Source organism: Lathyrus oleraceus, chromosome 7, assembly GCF_024323335.1.
Source record: "Lathyrus oleraceus cultivar Zhongwan6 chromosome 7, CAAS_Psat_ZW6_1.0, whole genome shotgun sequence".
Lineage (NCBI taxonomy): Eukaryota > Viridiplantae > Streptophyta > Magnoliopsida > Fabales > Fabaceae > Lathyrus > Lathyrus oleraceus.
In genome coordinates, this window is record NC_066585.1 from 95,829,233 (window position 1) to 95,847,701 (window position 18,469).

Below are 18,469 nucleotides of genomic sequence, written 5' to 3' on the forward strand. Positions count from 1 at the left end.
ACCAATAATTGATTCAATAATGGCTATGAACATCATATATGAGTCCCAATGTTCTCTACATGTTATATTGATCAAGTTTTCTTCAAAAGTTTGAGGGTGATTTGCCTTGGAAACCCTAGTTTGACTGGGTATCTTGAGTAACTTCTCCAACAAGATATCCACCAATTGATCAAATTTCTCAAGGGACACTTCAAATTTCATCATCTTATGCATATATGATCTACCATGAGCCAAGAAAGTCAAGAGATTTGGAAATTAGCAAGTTGGTTGATGGTGGTTGGCCAGATGAATTCATCTGATCAAAACTGGGTTTCCCTAGACCCTATATCCTACAATTTTCACCATATGAAAATGATTCCAAGAGAAATATTTCTCTAAATGACATTACAAACAACTTTCATGTTGAGACCTAGAGCTATTTTTGCTTAGAAAATTATTTTCTATGTTGAAACATTATAGGTCATTTTGTTTAAACCCTAATTTGAAAGTCAACTTCCCAAGGCCATAACTTGCACATTTTTTATGAGATGAAAGATTTCCAAGTTGAAAAATCAAATTCAATGTGTCTACTTCAACTTTTATATTTGGAGAGGAAGCTAATTCAACTTTTTTGAGCATGCGATATGAGGCTACATTATAGGTCACTTTTGACCTATACCATTGATCAAGTGATTTTTCCAAACTTCAAAAATTCATAACTCTATCATTTCAAATCCAAATGACATGAAATTAGTGACTATTTTGAAGGTATTTGAGAGAGCTACAAATTTGATCAAGACATGTTTCTCATTTGAAGCTCATAGAAAAAGTTAAGCAATGTGGAATATTGAGACATATGACTTGACACTTAGAAATATTTTGATATGTCAAAACTTTCCAAACTTCCACCTCAAATTTCTCCAAGTTCCAAGCTCCAAATGAAAAAAAGTTCAACATCAAACTTGTTCCTCTTGATCTCACCTTTCCAAAGAGCTCAAATTCATTCATTTTGGACATGAAATGCATAGGCTGCGCATGGCTTAAACAGAATGACATCACTTGGCAAGGATCAAGCTTCAAACACCAATGCACATTTGACTTGCTATCCAAGCTTACTTCAAAGTATCTGATATGCATTTTTGGACCTCAAGCAATCATTTGATGGGCCTATACGCGCCCATGAACCATTGCATCACCATTTTCCAAATTTGGAAAGTGAAAGTGAGTGTGCAATTATCAACCAATTCAGCTATAAATAGAGCTTCAATTGCTCAGAATTTGATAGAGATTGGCGCCAACTTTGATCCCCCATTGCAAACCCTCACTTCTCAAATGATAAGCCTGGAAAATTCTTTTGAATTTCAGCTTGAATCTCCACTATTTTGGAATTCAATTCTCCAGGAATCCATTGCTTTTTAACCATTCAATTCTTCTCTTGCAAGCAAGTGGAGTGAGTCCAAGCACAAGCAAGATCAAGATCCATCGAATCCAGACCTTCATTGAAGGTATTTTTCAGAAATTTTGAAATCTTCGATTCTCTTAAATTCTTGCTCAATTCCATTGATTCTTTGGTTGTCTGAAGTCCTACCAATGTAGGCAAGAAGATTGAGTTACTTTAAGGCCAAATCGAAGCAACTTAGTTCATGTACCTCAAATTTCAATTCCACATATCTCTCAATATATTTTGAATTGGAGTGAATGAAGGTCAAATTCAAGCTCAGTGCCATTTTTTCTTTAAGATCATGTCCCTGTTTTTCATTTTGGTGATGGTTCATGGTGGACCAGTCTGATAACATGAAATTATATCACATTTGAAGACTTAATTCAATTAGATTATATTATCATTTACTTTAATTTACCCCATTTTATCAGATATTATGCAGTATTTCTTTTCTATTTACATCAGGTACCCATTTTGAAACAAAAGTGAAAAAGGGAAGAAAAGGAGGTGTAGAAAGGAGTAAAAAGGAAACAAATATCAAAGACCAAGCCCAGCCCAAAAGAAAGCGCACGTTGTGCCTGTGACGGGCGTCACAAGGGTTGTGACGAGCGTCACACTAGAAGCATCCCTGTGACGAGCGTCACACATGGTGTGACGAGCGTCACACCATTCCACTAGCTTTTTGGCGCAAGTCACGCTCTCAGAAGAATTGAAGAAGAACGTTGAGAGAGTTCGTGTCCTATGCCCACGCCGTGTATTTAGCCATGCTGAAGACTCGTGGGAAACGGAATGCAGTTACCAAGGCTATTATAAATAGCCATCTCACAAACCTAAAAAAGTCTCAGTTTTTGCACGCTCAGTTTGCCGAAGCTCTGCCAAATTTTCTTTTCACGCCTTTGCTTATTTTTCTTCCTTTCCAGCAACTTAGCATTGTTTATTTTATTTATTTCTTTTGCAAGCTTTACATTCTTTTTCCCTTGCAAATTTACCTTTCCAGTTTTAGCTTTTAGATATTTTTCGCATAATAGTTTCTACACCGGAAACTATTGTGCAACTTTATACCGGATTTAACCTTACGTTATATTCCAGTTTTATTTCCTTGATTTAATTTACTGTCTAATTGAAGAATCCAAGAACAAATCCTACCGGCTTGTGGTGGAGTGTTCAAGACCATTGTATTACGCATTCAGGTTCTTTAATTGTTATTTAATTTTAATGTTTTATTCTATTGTTTATTCATATTGCCTGCCTGGAATGAGTCTGTTTATGCATGATATAAATTCTTATTTATTTAACATGTCTGGCTAATTTGCCTAGGTATCGGTATGTAAAGTAAGCAGAATAAGGGATCAAGACTGAGTCGGTCTATTTAAACTTAAAATCAAAATCAATCTTTTTACGGTTTCAACTTACAGGTTTAATAACAAGATTTTTTACAAAAGTAAAAGACATAAAGAAGTTAAAATCAATAGAGCGAGAGTTTGAGATTTTAACTGGACAGTGTAAGTTAGGCATTAATTCTAGATCAGGGCGAGAGCAAGTTTTAGAGTTAATTAAATTCTGACCTTTTCCAAAAAGTATTTTTAAAGATTGGATGTGAGGACGAGAGTTAAGCATTTGGATTTAATTATATAACCTAAGTCAACAGAGCGAGAGTTTGAGATAAGGGTGTTTAAAACGGTCAGTATTTTCTTAAAAAGAGTTTCTGCAACTTTATTGTTTTCAAAATATGGTTTTTGACTTAATTATAAGTGACAGCAACATTAATATAAAATCATGGTTTATTCAACAGAGCGAGAGTTTGAGATAGAACCTTTAACCAATGAAGTTAACCGAAACGATTCATTTTAAAACCAAGAAACCGACAAAGACTTGATTCCCTAGTTTTGACGAACTACATACCGATATCCGTTTTATTAATATTTAATCTAGATATTAGTTTAGCTCTTAGTTTTTCCCCAAACAATCGAACATTTTCACCTTAGATTTACGTAGTAACCTTAGATAACGGTATATCGATTCATAAGTCCCTGTGGGATCGATATCTTTTAAAACTACGCGATAGAACTGTGCACTTGCAGTTTGTATCCCATTCTCGACTCACCCAGTCGAGCGATCAAGTTTTTGGCGCCGTTGCCGGGGACTTTTATTCAATCGATATCGTAACTCTTCCGTTACGCTGTAGAGACTAAGGTTTCTTTTTCTTCTATTTTCTTTCTTTCGTTGATTTGTATGCCACGCACTCGCTCTCAAGGCGAACCGCTCTATTTACGAATCAACGATATCGAACTATATCTCCGAGTCTTACGACGAATTCGGGAATATCGTGCTGAAAACAATCTCCCTCCTATAAACCTTCCAGATTTCAAAAACATTTTTCCTTCTTTAACCGAGATGGCAGAACCAGCTCGTGCTCTTAGAGATTACGCCGCTCCATCGCAAGATGAACCGCATTCAAGTATTGCTCCGCCCGCAATCGAAGCAAACAACTTTGAACTTAAACCTTCGTTGTTGCAGGCTGTGCAACAGAACCAATTCTCTGGAAATCTTACCGAAGATCCAAACCTTCATTTATCCGTATTTGTTCAATACGCTGATACTGTTAAAGCTAATGGTGTCACTTCAGAGGCAATTCGACTTCGTCTTTTTCCTTTCTCATTAAGAGATAGCGCTAGAAGATGGCTTCAATCTCTCCCTTCCAACTCAGTCACCACATGGAACGAGTTGAAGAAAGTTTTTCTTGCCCGATATTTTCCGCCAAGCAAAACAGCTATGTTAAGAGCCCAGATAAACGGATTTAAACAGAAAGACAACGAGTCTCTTTTCGAAGCATGGGAAAGATACAAAGACATGATGAGACTTTGCCCACACCATGGTTTGGAAGACTGGTTAGTAATTCACACATTTTATAATGGTCTCTTATACAATACAAGGTTAACAATAGACGCCGCTGCAGGTGGTGCACTAATGAACAAACCTTACGCTGATGCTTACCAGCTTATCGAGAGCATGGCCCAAAACCACTATCAGTGGGGAACCGAACGAACGAATGTGGAAAAACCTCAACCGAAAACTGGCATGTACGAGATAAGTAACCTTGATCACGTCAATGCAAAAGTGGATGCTTTGGTCCAGAAAATTGAAAGTTTAAACGTATCACCTCCAGCCGCCGTGGTTGCTATAACTCAGAATTGCGAGGTCTGTGGAATCCAAGGCCACACTCCTGCGGAATGTCAACTCTTGACTGGAATCCAAACAGAGCAAGTAAACTATGCTCAAGGAAGCCCCTATTCGAATACCTATAACCCAAATTGGAAGAACCATCCAAACTTCTCATATAAGAGTAATAATGCTTTATACGCACCTGGACAGTCTCCAAATCAAGCCCCATCTATATCTCCAGGATATCAGAAACCGAATCCTAACAATAATACCCCTAGAAAATCCAACTTGGAAATCATGATGGAAAACTTTATAGCTTCCCAACAACAAACCAATAAAGATTTCTTAAACCAGAACATACACACTGGCGAACAACTAAACAACTAGCAAGCAAAGTAGATGCCCTGGCTACCCATAACAAAATGCTAGAAACGCAAATATCTCAAGTAGCTCAACAACAAGCACCTACTGCTGCACCAAATGGTACATTCCCTGGACAGCCCCAACCCAATCCGAGAAGCCAAGCTCATGCAATTATATTGAGAAGTGGAACGGAAGTGGAAGGACCGTCTGAGCCAAGGATAGAAAACCAAAACCCTAAGAAATCTACTGAGGAAAGTGAACCTAAGGAAAAGGAAGAGAGTAATAAGGAAACCCTAGAAAAGAAGGAACCTTATGTACCTCCACCACCTTACAAACCACCTATACCTTACCCTCAAAGGCTTGTTAAAACCAAAGATGTAGGCCAATTTAGAAATTTTTTTGATCTCCTTAAACAATTAAACGTTACAATTCCGTTTACCGAAGCTATCACGCAGATGCCCTCATATGCTAAATTCTTAAAAGAAATTCTTTCTAATAAGAGGAAACTTGAGGATAGCGAAACCGTTACACTCCCTGCCGAATGTAGCGCTATAATCCAAAACATGCCCCCTAAACTCAAGGATCCGGGTAGTTTCTCTATACCCTGTCACATAGGAAAATTTGTCATCGACAAAGCCTTATGCGATTTAGGAGCCGGAATTAGCGTTATGCCTTTATCCATATGTAAGAAACTGGAAATGGGAGAATTAAGACCGACCAAAATGTCTGTGCAATTAGCAGATCGTTCCATCAAATATCCTGTAGGAATCCTTGAAAACGTTCCCGTACGCATAGGTCAGTTTTACATTCCCACTGACTTCACAATTATGGACATTAGAGAAGATGATACGACACCTATTATACTAGGAAGACCATTCTTAGCAACTGCCGGTGCAATCATAGACGTAAAACGAGGACGACTCACCTTCGAAGTAGGTGAAGAGAAAATTGAATTCATTCTTTCCCAATTCTTGAAAGCACCTGCAATAGAAGATACATGTTACTTCATGGATATCATCGATGAATGCATAAAAGAAGCAGAGTCAGGAGAAGACAAATCATCAGACTATCTTTTAGAGGACAAATCTAAACAATGCCTAGCAATAACACCGGATCCTACGCAGTGTCTTAACAAACCAACCCCTGATTTGAAAACACTTCCCAAAAATCTGAGATATGAATTCCTAGACTTAGAACTTGAACGACCTGTGATAGTTAATGCAGATCTAGGAAGACTCGAAACAGAAAAACTCCTACATATCTTAAGAAAATATCCAACCGCACTAGGATACCACATCACCGATCTCAAAGGAATAAGCCCTTCTATTTGTATGCACCGCATCATGTTAGAAGAAGACTGTAAAACCTCTAGGGAACACCAGAGAAGACTAAATCCGATCCTAAGTGAGGTAGTAAAGAAAGAAATAACCAAGTTATTAGAAGCAGGTATTATATATCCTATATCTGATAGCAAATGGGTTAGTCCTGTACACGTTGTACCAAAGAAAGGAGGCATAACCGTTATTGAAAACGAAAAAGGAGAAACTATAACTAAACGAATCGAATCGGGATGGAGAATGTGCATTGATTATAGGAAACTAAACAAAGCAACCCGAAAAGATCATTTCCCTTTACCATTCATTGACCAGATGTTAGAACGATTAGCTAAACATTCACATTTCTGTTATTTAGACGGTTATTCAGGCTTCTTTCAAATACCAATTCACCCTGATGACCAAGAAAAGACAACATTCACATGCCCTTTTGGTACCTTCGCTTATAGACGAATGCCGTTTGGTCTGTGTAATGCCCCTGCAACTTTTCAAAGATGCATGATGGCAATATTCGCCGACTTTCTCGAAAACATCATGGAAGTATTTATGGATGACTTTTCTGTATACGGACAGAGTTTCGAAGAATGCCTTGAAAACCTGGAAAGAGTTCTGGAGCGATGTGTAAAAGTAAACTTAGTACTTAATTGGGAAAAGTGCCACTTTATGGTACAAGAAGGCATTGTTTTAGGACACATCATCTCGAACAGAGGAATTGAAGTAGACAAAGCCAAAATAGAGGTAATCGAAAATCTTCAACCCCCAAGAACTGTGAGAGAAGTACGAAGCTTTTTAGGACACGCCGGTTTTTACCGACGATTCATCAAAGACTTCTCTAAGATAACTAAACCCTTAACCGGACTGTTGATGAAAGATGCTGAATTCATATTCGACGATAACTGTTTAAAAGCATTTCAAACTCTTAAACAAGCATTGATCTCCGCACCCATTATGCAGACACCAGACTGGAATGAACCATTCGAAATAATGTGCGATGCCAGTGATTATGCTGTAGGTGCTGTTTTAGGACAAAGAAAGGATAAAAAGCTTCACGTTATATATTACGCTAGCAGAACCCTGGATGAAGCACAGATGAATTATGCCACAACCGAGAAAGAACTCCTAGCAGTGGTATTTGCGCTAGATAAATTTCGTTCTTACCTGGTAGGAGCCAAAATAATAGTTTACACTGATCACGCTGCTATCAGGTACCTTTTAACAAAAAAAGATGCTAAACCTAGACTCCTAAGATGGATCTTGTTACTGCAAGAATTCGACTTAGAAATCAAGGACAAGAAAGGAACTGAAAACGTAGTAGCAGACCATCTCTCTAGACTTGAGAACCTTGAACCAGAAAGAACATCCATTAATGATGATTTCTCGTATGATAAACTCATAGCTACTTTGGAAGAGAACAACTCCGACATGCAAGTAGAAACCACCTTAGCTATATCTGTCATACCATGGTACGCTGATCTAGTCAATTATTTAGCTGCCGGAATAGTTCCACCTACTTTATCTTACCAACAGAAGAAACGATTCTTCCACGACATAAAACACTATTACTGGGATGATCCCTTACTTTTCAAAAGAGGCCCCGATGGTATTTTCCGTCGATGTATACCCGAAGAAGAGGTAGAAAATATAATCCAACACTGTCACTCTGCGCCTTATGGCGGACACACAAGTACATCCAAGACCTGCTCTAAAATCCTACAAGCTGGCTTTTATTGGCCAACTATATGGAAGGACGTACATGCGGCTATTAAGGAGTGTGACAGATGTCAACGCACGGGAAACATATCTAGACGTGACGAGATGCCACAAAAAGGTATTTTGGAAGTAGAGATTTTTGACGTGTGGGGAATAGACTTCATGGGACCCTTTCCATCCTCTTTCGGTAACAAATACATACTCGTGGCAGTTGACTACGTATCAAAATGGATCGAAGCTATAGCTTCTCCAACAAATGACACCCGAGTAGTAACTAGACTCTTTAAAAATATAATATTTCCGAGATTTGGCATCCCAAGAATAGTAGTCAGTGATGGTGGATCACACTTTATATCCAAGGTACTCGAAAAACTACTACTTAAATATGGAGTGAGACATAGGATAGCAACACCTTACCACCCTCAAACCAGTGGACAAGTGGAAGTATCTAACAGAGAAATCAAGCAAATACTAGAAAAAACGGTCGCCACTTCAAGGAAAGATTGGTCATTGAAATTACCAGAAGCTTTATGGGCATACCGAACTGCTTATAAAACTCCCATAGGGACGACCCCATTTAAGCTCATTTATGGAAAATCCTGTCACCTCCCGGTAGAATTAGAACATAAAGCCTATTGGGCTATTAGAAATTTAAATTTGAATTATAAAGCCGCCGGTGAAAAGAGAATCCTTGACATAAACGAATTAGAGGAACTCAGAAGAGACGCCTATGAAAATGCCAAAATCTATAAAGAAAGAACAAAACAATGGCATGACAAGCGTATATCAAGGAAAATCTTCAAGCAAGGCGACGCAGTACTTTTATTTAACTCTAGACTAAAGTTATTCCCGGGAAAACTACGATCCAGATGGTCAGGACCTTTTCATATCACTAAAATCTTCCCAGTGGAGCGGTAGAAATAAAAGGACAATCTACAGAACCGTTCACCGTAAACGGGCAACGTCTGAAACATTATCACTATGCGGAAACCAACGAGGATTCGCAAATTCTACACTTAGACGAAACGCCCCCAGGACTCATAGACTATATTTAACAGTTTCTTTGTCGAGCTTGCGACATTTAAACAAAGCGCTTAGTGGGAGACAACCCACAAATTAATTTGTTATTTTATTATTCTATTATTATTATCAATTCCCTATTTTTCTCTTAATTATTTCTTTTAATTTCTATTTAGTATTCATTATTGATTTATTCAAAAAGAAAAAAATATATATATATATATATATATATATATATATATAATAATTCTTTTCTTCTTTCGGCATTTGGCCAAATCCTGACTTAAACTCATGTTTCTTTTCTCTAGCTAACACTAACCAGATGGGACATTCTGATCGTATGGGTATCAAGTTCAGAGAAATGGCTCAGAAACGAAAGTTTGAAGAACTAGCCGCTAGAGAGATGCTACCTAGTTTATATGCTGATGATTGGGCTATGACTGCCCTTGGACTGAGACAGAGTGTCCTGTTTTTGCTGAATCAGATAGGATGGGAGACCTCCCCTATCCTGAGACATTTCACCACCTACCGGAGACTCACACTAGAATTCCTTAGTTCATTAATCTATCTACCTAGCCATGGAAAAGGAATTAGCAGAGGTTTTATCCAGTTCAGAATGTTCAATATGGAGTACCAATTTAATATTAGAGACTTCACCAACCTTTTGGGTTTTCCTACCTCCTTTGATACATTCACTGTAAGCCAGGAAGAACTTTTTGAATATAGAGAGCTTGAACACTTTTGGGGTAAGCTGACTGGAAATGATGAGCCCGAGGAACATGAGTTTCTCTCTGGAAACATACATAACCCGGCTTTTCGCTATTTCCATAAGATCCTGACCCACACTTTATTTGGGAAAAAGCCAAATAGTACTTCAGTTTCACGTGATGAACTCTTCATCATATTTTGTGCTTCCCAGAACCGTCCAGTAAACGGTGCTACTTTTATGTTAGCTAATTTGGACCACCTTATCCAGGATGAGCGAGCACCCATTAGAATAGGCGGTTTGATCACTATGATAGGTAATGCTATTGGATTACGTCAGCCTATGCTTGACCTTAGCCCTTTTTGTGGCATTACTACTATGAGTATACCTTTCCTCTTCAACACTATGTTTATAGCAAACATAGGGTCTGATGAGTTCGAGCTTATTATTGATAACCAGGTTCTCTGCCTATTCACCATGCCCGATCCTAGAACTAGTGTTCACAACCAAAGGAACTGGCTCTATAATCTGAATGAAACCCCAACTCCTGCTGGATCCACTGAATCCATCCAGGATTATGAGATTTGTGATGACTATGAGCACTATGTTGACCATACCTCTCTTGCTGAATCTGACCCTCAGACACCTTCCGGCTACTATGATATTGATCCTCCTCCTCAGCCTGTCCTGACCGAAGAATCAGCCATGCCTGATCTCCGACATCATATGCCAGGAACAGATATTAAAACCGTCATTGAAGCCTTGATGTCAGAACAAGACGCCCTCAGGGAAGATTTCCACAGCTTGAGACTTGAAATCCTAGAATACATGAGCAGCACGGCAAGTCAGTTACGTATGTTACGGCATCATGTTAACTCTTTTGCTCCTCCGGCCAGAGATCCGAAGATAGATGGAATTTAGTTATTTTTCTTTCTAAGTTATTTAGTTTTAGGCTAGATTTTTCATTAATGTTATTTGAATTCATGTTTATTTCTATTTCATTTCATTGCTTTCTTTCACTGTAATACATTATGATCATTTTTATTGAAGCTGTTTAGTTAATTTTATTATGCAATGGCTATTATGCTCTACTGTTGTTACCTATTATTATTATACAAAGCAAGTAAGCGTGCACAATACATTAAAACTGCAGACTAAAAATGATCATAAGCAAAATGAAACATTAAAATACGCTACCAAAGTAATTCTGTGAAGCGCTACTGAAGCCTTGCCAAAAAGGACTGTGTGACGAGCGTCACACACTCCATGACGAACGGCACGCAAAACGCCTGTTACGAACGTCACAGCCTTGTGACGAGCGTAACGCCCCTCAGACATGTGAACGTTAGGGAGCCGTTGGAGACGAACGTTACACTTTAATTTTTACCTTCCCCATTCATTTTTTCGTTTACCACACTTAATTACTCTTCAACCACTTTTTCTTTCTACCTTCCAATCCTTCTCCTATAAATACCTACCAAAACTTCCTTCATTCACCAAAAACAATTCTCTCATATCAAATACATTTCTTTTTCTTTCCAAATCATCCCTTCAAAAATTCATCACAATGGCGGGAAATCAAAATTTCGGAAATATCATCTTCCGATCCGGAGATGACAACTATCAGCAAGAGCAATTCGAGCGCTTCCAGCAACGAGGCGTCGCTTCCACCAGGTACCCCGATTTAACTTGTTTACAACAATTAGGCTTACTCCAAGGTATCGAGTGGAAGCTCCGTAAAGCCGATTTAACCTTCCTTTGCACTCATAACCAACCCACCTACCCTTCCCTAACCTTAGAATTCCTAAGTTCTTACGACTACACCACTCCCGCCGGTGAGGGTGAATTTCTGACCGGTACCGCAACCTTCCGCATGTTTAACACCGAGTACTCTCTAACCCAAAACCAATTGAGTACCATGCTACAATTTACCACAGAAGGCCAAGTCTACCCCAGAATCCCTCCCGACCTAAACTGGAACACAGTTGGCGTTTTTGACCTTTTTAAGAAAATTTCCGGTATAGAGACCTACAACTGGGAAGAACTCCTTCTCTCCCACATCCATAACCCCACCATCCGTTATTTTCTCCGTATCTTGCAAAACACAGTTTTTGGTAGACCAAACAACAGCAAGGTCAACTCAAAGGAGTTATTTTTCCTCCAGTGCGTCTTCGAACCGCAAGCCCAGGTAAACGCCGCCTCCTTTCTCTTTCATCATATCCGCACCTTATGGGCTAGAGGCCGGCAACCCTTTATAATTGGTGGATTAATAACCTCCATAGCACTTGGCCTGAACCTAGGGGATAGACTCCAAACTTTAGAATCCCTACCTCCCCTGTCTATGGACATCAGCTATTGCCGTTCTAGCCGCCTGATTAAAAACAGAGTAGGCGGAGGCTATTATCTTATGGTGAACAACCAAGCAGTCCCGAGTGTTGTGCTACCCAATACCACCCTAACTGATGTCACAAACCCCGACCGCCACCTCTACGATCTTAGCGCTCCTGAAACCACCGAGCCTTCACAAACAAACCAGCAAACTGATGAGTTTGAAGAAATGGAACAAGGTGACCATCCGCCAACACAACAATCAGTCCCGCTCAACCCTTCCCGTAATGCAGCCGGCCCATCCTCCCAACGTCGTCGACGAAGAAGGCCTGCGACCAACGACGACATTATGGATGCTATCGATGGTATGCAGACACAAAATGCAGAGATGATGCAGATGATGCGTCAAATGCAACAGCAACAGGATGCTCGGAATGCCATAACCGACCAGCGGTTTACTGAATTGTTTAGCAGGTTCGACAACTTAGACATACGTCAAAGATCACCAGGGCCAAGAACCAGAGGCGGAAGGCAGCCTTAGTTGTTATTTTCTTTGCATTTCCATTTTGTATTTCTTTCCCTTAAAACGTTGAGGACAATGTTTAGTTTAAGTATGGGGGGGAAACAATATTCTTTCCATTCTCATTTTTCAAGTATGTACTCTCCCTTTCATCGTTATTTCCCTTTTTTTTTCCCTATAAAAAAAAAAAAAAAAAAATTATTTTAAGTTAAGTTCCTAAGTGTGAAAAATTTTCTATTATCTATTCCCCTCAATTTTCTTGAGCCATAACAAAAAAAATTTTAACACACCCAATAAGTATAAAGGTTGCTTACTTTATAAAACTTGAGTGAAATCAAAACAAAATCATTACCATAACAACGCTCTGAGAACCTCAATATGTTAGATCAAGATAAGTACCTATTATACCGATTCCTTGAACTTTTAGTTCTATGGCAACCCCAAGTAGTTTATACAGAAGTCAGCACCATCTTAATAGCAAACTACGTGGAGAGCCGATGAATATAAGTGAATGATCCCCAAAGTAACCTAAGATATATAAATATATCAAGAAATGCACTAATTAAATTAGGTGATCCTTACCAGATCATTTAATCTAAAGGTTGCAGATCATGCAAAAGCACAATACGAAAGACCCATTATGAGTTGGTTCAGTAGGAATCTGGTACTGAACTCGGTAGGGCGGACTACGGTTCGATCCCCCGCAATTTGCAATGGACTGAATAATGAAGTTATCCGACTTATGTACCAGAACTTCTAGCTAAAAGCGGATCATAATCACTAACCGGTTACTCCACTATGTGCGCGAAAGGATAAAGGGCTTAATGTGATTTCGCTAGAATGAAAACGGGTAAAATAAGACTAAAGGAACCAGGATAGCTATCGTAGGGTACTTGAACTGATTGGCATAAAGTAGGGTTATCTAAGTTGTAACGGTAGTTGTTGATGTCAAGATTAAACTCGAGTCCTCCTAAACAAAAATCCATTTGCACCCTAGTACGAATTGATGTGTGCTTTGAAATTTCATCTGGCTAAAACTTTTAACAAGTTCTATACTGAATTTTGCTTGAGGACAAGCAAAGATTTAAGTATGGGGGAGTTTGATAACATGAAATTATATCACATTTGAAGACTTAATTCAATTAGATTATATTATCATTTACTTTAATTTACCCCATTTTATCAGATATTATGCAGTATTTCTTTTCTATTTACATCAGGTACCCATTTTGAAACAAAAGTGAAAAAGGGAAGAAAAGGAGGTGTAGAAAGGAGTAAAAAGGAAACAAATATCAAAGACCAAGCCCAGCCCAAAAGAAAGCGCACGTTGTGCCTGTGACGGGCGTCACAAGGGTTGTGACGAGCGTCACACTAGAAGCATCCCTGTGACGAGCGTCACACATGGTGTGACGAGCGTCACACCATTCCACTAGCTTTTTGGCGCAAGTCACGCTCTCAGAAGAATTGAAGAAGAACGTTGAGAGAGTTCGTGTCCTATGCCCACGCCGTGTATTTAGCCATGCTGAAGACTCGTGGGAAACGGAATGCAGTTACCAAGGCTATTATAAATAGCCATCTCACAAACCTAAAAAAGTCTCAGTTTTTGCACGCTCAGTTTGCCGAAGCTCTGCCAAATTTTCTTTTCACGCCTTTGCTTATTTTTCTTCCTTTCCAGCAACTTAGCATTGTTTATTTTATTTATTTCTTTTGCAAGCTTTACATTCTTTTTCCCTTGCAAATTTACCTTTCCAGTTTTAGCTTTTAGATATTTTTCGCATAATAGTTTCTACACCGGAAACTATTGTGCAACTTTATACCGGATTTAACCTTACGTTATATTCCAGTTTTATTTCCTTGATTTAATTTACTGTCTAATTGAAGAATCCAAGAACAAATCCTACCGGCTTGTGGTGGAGTGTTCAAGACCATTGTATTACGCATTCAGGTTCTTTAATTGTTATTTAATTTTTAATGTTTTATTCTATTGTTTATTCATATTGCCTGCCTGGAATGAGTCTGTTTATGCATGATATAAATTCTTATTTATTTAGCATGTCTGGCTAATTTGCCTAGGTATCGGTATGTAAAGTAAGCAGAATAAGGGATCAAGACTGAGTCGGTCTATTTAAACTTAAAATCAAAATCAATCTTTTTACGGTTTCAACTTACAGGTTTAATAACAAGATTTTTTACAAAAGTAAAAGACATAAAGAAGTTAAAATCAATAGAGCGAGAGTTTGAGATTTTAACTGGACAGTGTAAGTTAGGCATTAATTCTAGATCAGGGCGAGAGCAAGTTTTAGAGTTAATTAAATTCTGACCTTTTCCAAAAAGTATTTTTAAAGATTGGATGTGAGGACGAGAGTTAAGCATTTGGATTTAATTATATAACCTAAGTCAACAGAGCGAGAGTTTGAGATAAGGGTGTTTAAAACGGTCAGTATTTTCTTAAAAAGAGTTTCTGCAACTTTATTGTTTTCAAAATATGGTTTTTGACTTAATTATAAGTGACAACAACATTAATATAAAATCATGGTTTATTCAACAGAGCGAGAGTTTGAGATAGAACCTTTAACCAATGAAGTTAACCGAAACGATTCATTTTAAAACCAAGAAACCGACAAAGACTTGATTCCCTAGTTTTGACGAACTACATACCGATATCCGTTTTATTAATATTTAATCTAGATATTAGTTTAGCTCTTAGTTTTTCCCCAAACAATCGAACATTTTCACCTTAGATTTACGTAGTAACCTTAGATAACGGTATATCGATTCATAAGTCCCTGTGGGATCGATATCTTTTAAAACTACGCGATAGAACTGTGCACTTGCAGTTTGTATCCCATTCTCGACTCACCCAGTCAAGCGATCACAGTCCGGTGAGGTCCACCGGAGAAGATGACCGGAGCTCTGGCTCCGGCAAAGAGTTGTCTAGCATCTGAACCACATGATCCGTCCCTCACGTTTTAATCCTGAGCGTTGGTTTTGAATACCACATTTGCCACGCGCTGACTAAGGTCCATGATGGATAGCGCGCTTTGGACCATCTGATTTGCCACCTCAATTAATGAGGGAGATCTGATGGTCCACGTAATTTAGATTTTCTGAATTTTCATTTTAATTGCATTTTCTTCAATAATTCATATCAAATCTAATATTGATCCAAAAAATATGGGACTTTCACCAAAAGTTTTCAAATATTTTTCTCTTTCATATTCTGAATTAAAATTATTTTTTGGATCATTATTAATATTTTTCATGAATTAATTGATTTTGAATTTGTTTTTAATTGTTTAAAAATATTTTTAAATGTCCAAAAATTATGAAATTTTTTCTCCAAGGTCCTTTGACCTTGTTTGACCTATGATAAATTTCATGGCCATTTCTTTGGTGTTTTGATGAGATTTTAGGAATTGGACAAAACATATTTGATTTAAATGCACTATTTTATTATTTTTAATTGAATAAATGTCAATTAAATTTTGTTGACCATTTGTATTGACTTGTTTAAGTTTGTTTATTGTTGTTGGGCCTTGGTCAAGGTTGATTTGACTTTGTCAAGTTAATATCATTGGATTTAGGGGATTGATGGAATGTACATTCCATCTCCCAAAATGAATGATGATATTAATTTGGTAAAAATCCTCCTTTGACCAATTCGTGATCTCATTCATCCCCTTCCCACTTCATCCCATTCCTCTTCTTCATTCATTCATTTCTATTTGGCCTATGACATCTCAAAGTCCTAATGCTAGTTGATTGAAAAATTGACATGAGTATGTGTAAGACCCTAATTTTGACCCTAATATCCCTCATGGCATCATAACATTGCTCATTTACATTTGCCTCAAGGATCATAGCATCTTGGCTCCTTTACCCTTGGGTTTGGAACTTTTGTGAGTTGGTTTGAGACCACCAAGCATGCTTGAATTGTATATTATTGCTTTTCTTACTTTGTTTACTAACCAAAAGCACAAAAATATTTCACTAACTTGTTTGTTTTTGAAGCTTAAGCAGTCATGTGATCCAAGGCTCCTAGGAGGCCCCTATACCTAATAAAATGGCCAGATGAAGATGAAAGCAAGCATGACAATGGTTCCCAAAGCTCTCAATCATCATATATGTCTCCCAAGTATCTCAATTTGTCAATTTTATCAAGATAAACCAAAGGGCTTGAGGATTGTTTCCCAAGGAAAACTTAATTCAGTTGTGCATTGATTGTGCCTTGCTCATGAAGCAACCTCAACGTATGATCAAATTCAATCAAGGGAAGTTCTTTCATACATCATTTTATGAATATTTTGATCCTATGTGAGTATCCTCAATCATTTATTCATCAAGTTTTGAAGTTTGGACTTGAGAAGTTGACCAGTCAATTCATCTGACTATTTTGAAATCCACTGTGACCTAACTTTTGATGTGTTGGTCAAATGAAGATGATCCTAAGCACAAAATTGTTCTTAAGAACCATATGAACAACTTTCATGTTCATAAAAAATTCATTTGAAACTTGGAAGGTCATCATTCATTTCAAAACATTATAGGTCATTTTGACTGAAACCCTAATTTTGGGTCAATTTCCCAAGGATCTAACTCCTTCATTTTTTATGATTTTGAGGTGGGACCAAGTGAATTGGAAAGTTTAAGATGTATAATTCAATTGTTATGTTGGACAAAATTTAATAATCCTAAAAGAAACACATGTGATAATACAAAACATTATAGGTCACTTTGGACCAAATCCATTGAAATGTGAAAACGTCCAACTTCAAGTGCCCATAACTTTCTCATAAAAAATCCAAATGATGCAAAATGTAAGTCCAAATTAATTGTATTGAAAAGACCTACAACTTTAATGTTGAGGGTTTTGTCATTTGAGGCTTGCATCATTGAAACAGAAGGGCTTGAAGTTGTTCATTTTTGGCCAATTTTTCAAATGCATGTTTTGTACCTTGAACTTCATGGCTAGTTTTCAATATTTTCCAAACTCCAAATGGATTTTTGTTCAACATAAATTTTTTTCCTTATGTTAAGACCTTTCCAACCATTACCTACATGCTTATGTTTGGATTTTCCAAATGGGATTTTCGAAGAGATGAAGCTTTATGGTCAATTATGCATTTCATGTTAAATCTTGATACACAAGCCATTGCCTTGCCATCTGCACATCCAAACTTGCTTCATTTGAGTTCAGCATGCAAAACCAATTGATTTTGGGCCTCACATGCGCCTGTACAGGCCCATGCATGGAGGATCCAACTTCATGCATACACGAGTTTTCCACCTCCTTGCATCAGCCATCTATAAATAGAAGGAATTACCTCACTCAAATCTCAACCTGAAGGCGCCTGAACCTCTGCTGATTTGATTCCCCAACCTCTCACCAAAGGAATTTGCATTTTCACTTTTCATTTTCAAGTGTGATTTTCAACAACATCAGTTGAATATCATCATTAATTCCTAAGCCTAGCTCTCATACCAAGCATTAGGATCAAACTGCAAGCAAAGGATTGGTTGAATTGTGTTCACAAAAGCTGCTCAACAAAGGTTTATACCTCATCTATTTTGCTTCAAATCTCACTGTTTATTGTGCATTGCTTGTGTTGGTTTGCATTTTTGAAGTCCTCATGTGAGAGGCAAGCCAATGGTGGCTTTGATTTTGTGAATTGGTGAACTTCAGATTGAGCACCTAGTTTTTCAACCTCGGATTTCTTCTTCCATAAGAATCTTGAGCAAAAACTAAGGTCACAAGGGTGATGTACATCACCCCAGCTTTCATTTGGTATATGGATCGCGTGTTTTAGTTGAGGTTGCAAAACCTGCAACTGGTGGCCGAAATGTGCCTTATCACTGGAGAAGACGGTGGTTTCCACCACCGTCCCCACGCGTCTGAACCATGGCCG

General features: G+C 38.0%; 1 pseudogene; it reads right to left on the minus strand.

The window, feature by feature from the left end:
* Nucleotides 1–4,199: 4,199 nt before the first annotated feature.
* Nucleotides 4,200–4,299, minus strand: LOC127109077 (uncharacterized; annotated as a pseudogene).
* Between the last annotated feature and the right edge of the window lie 14,170 nt (nt 4,300–18,469).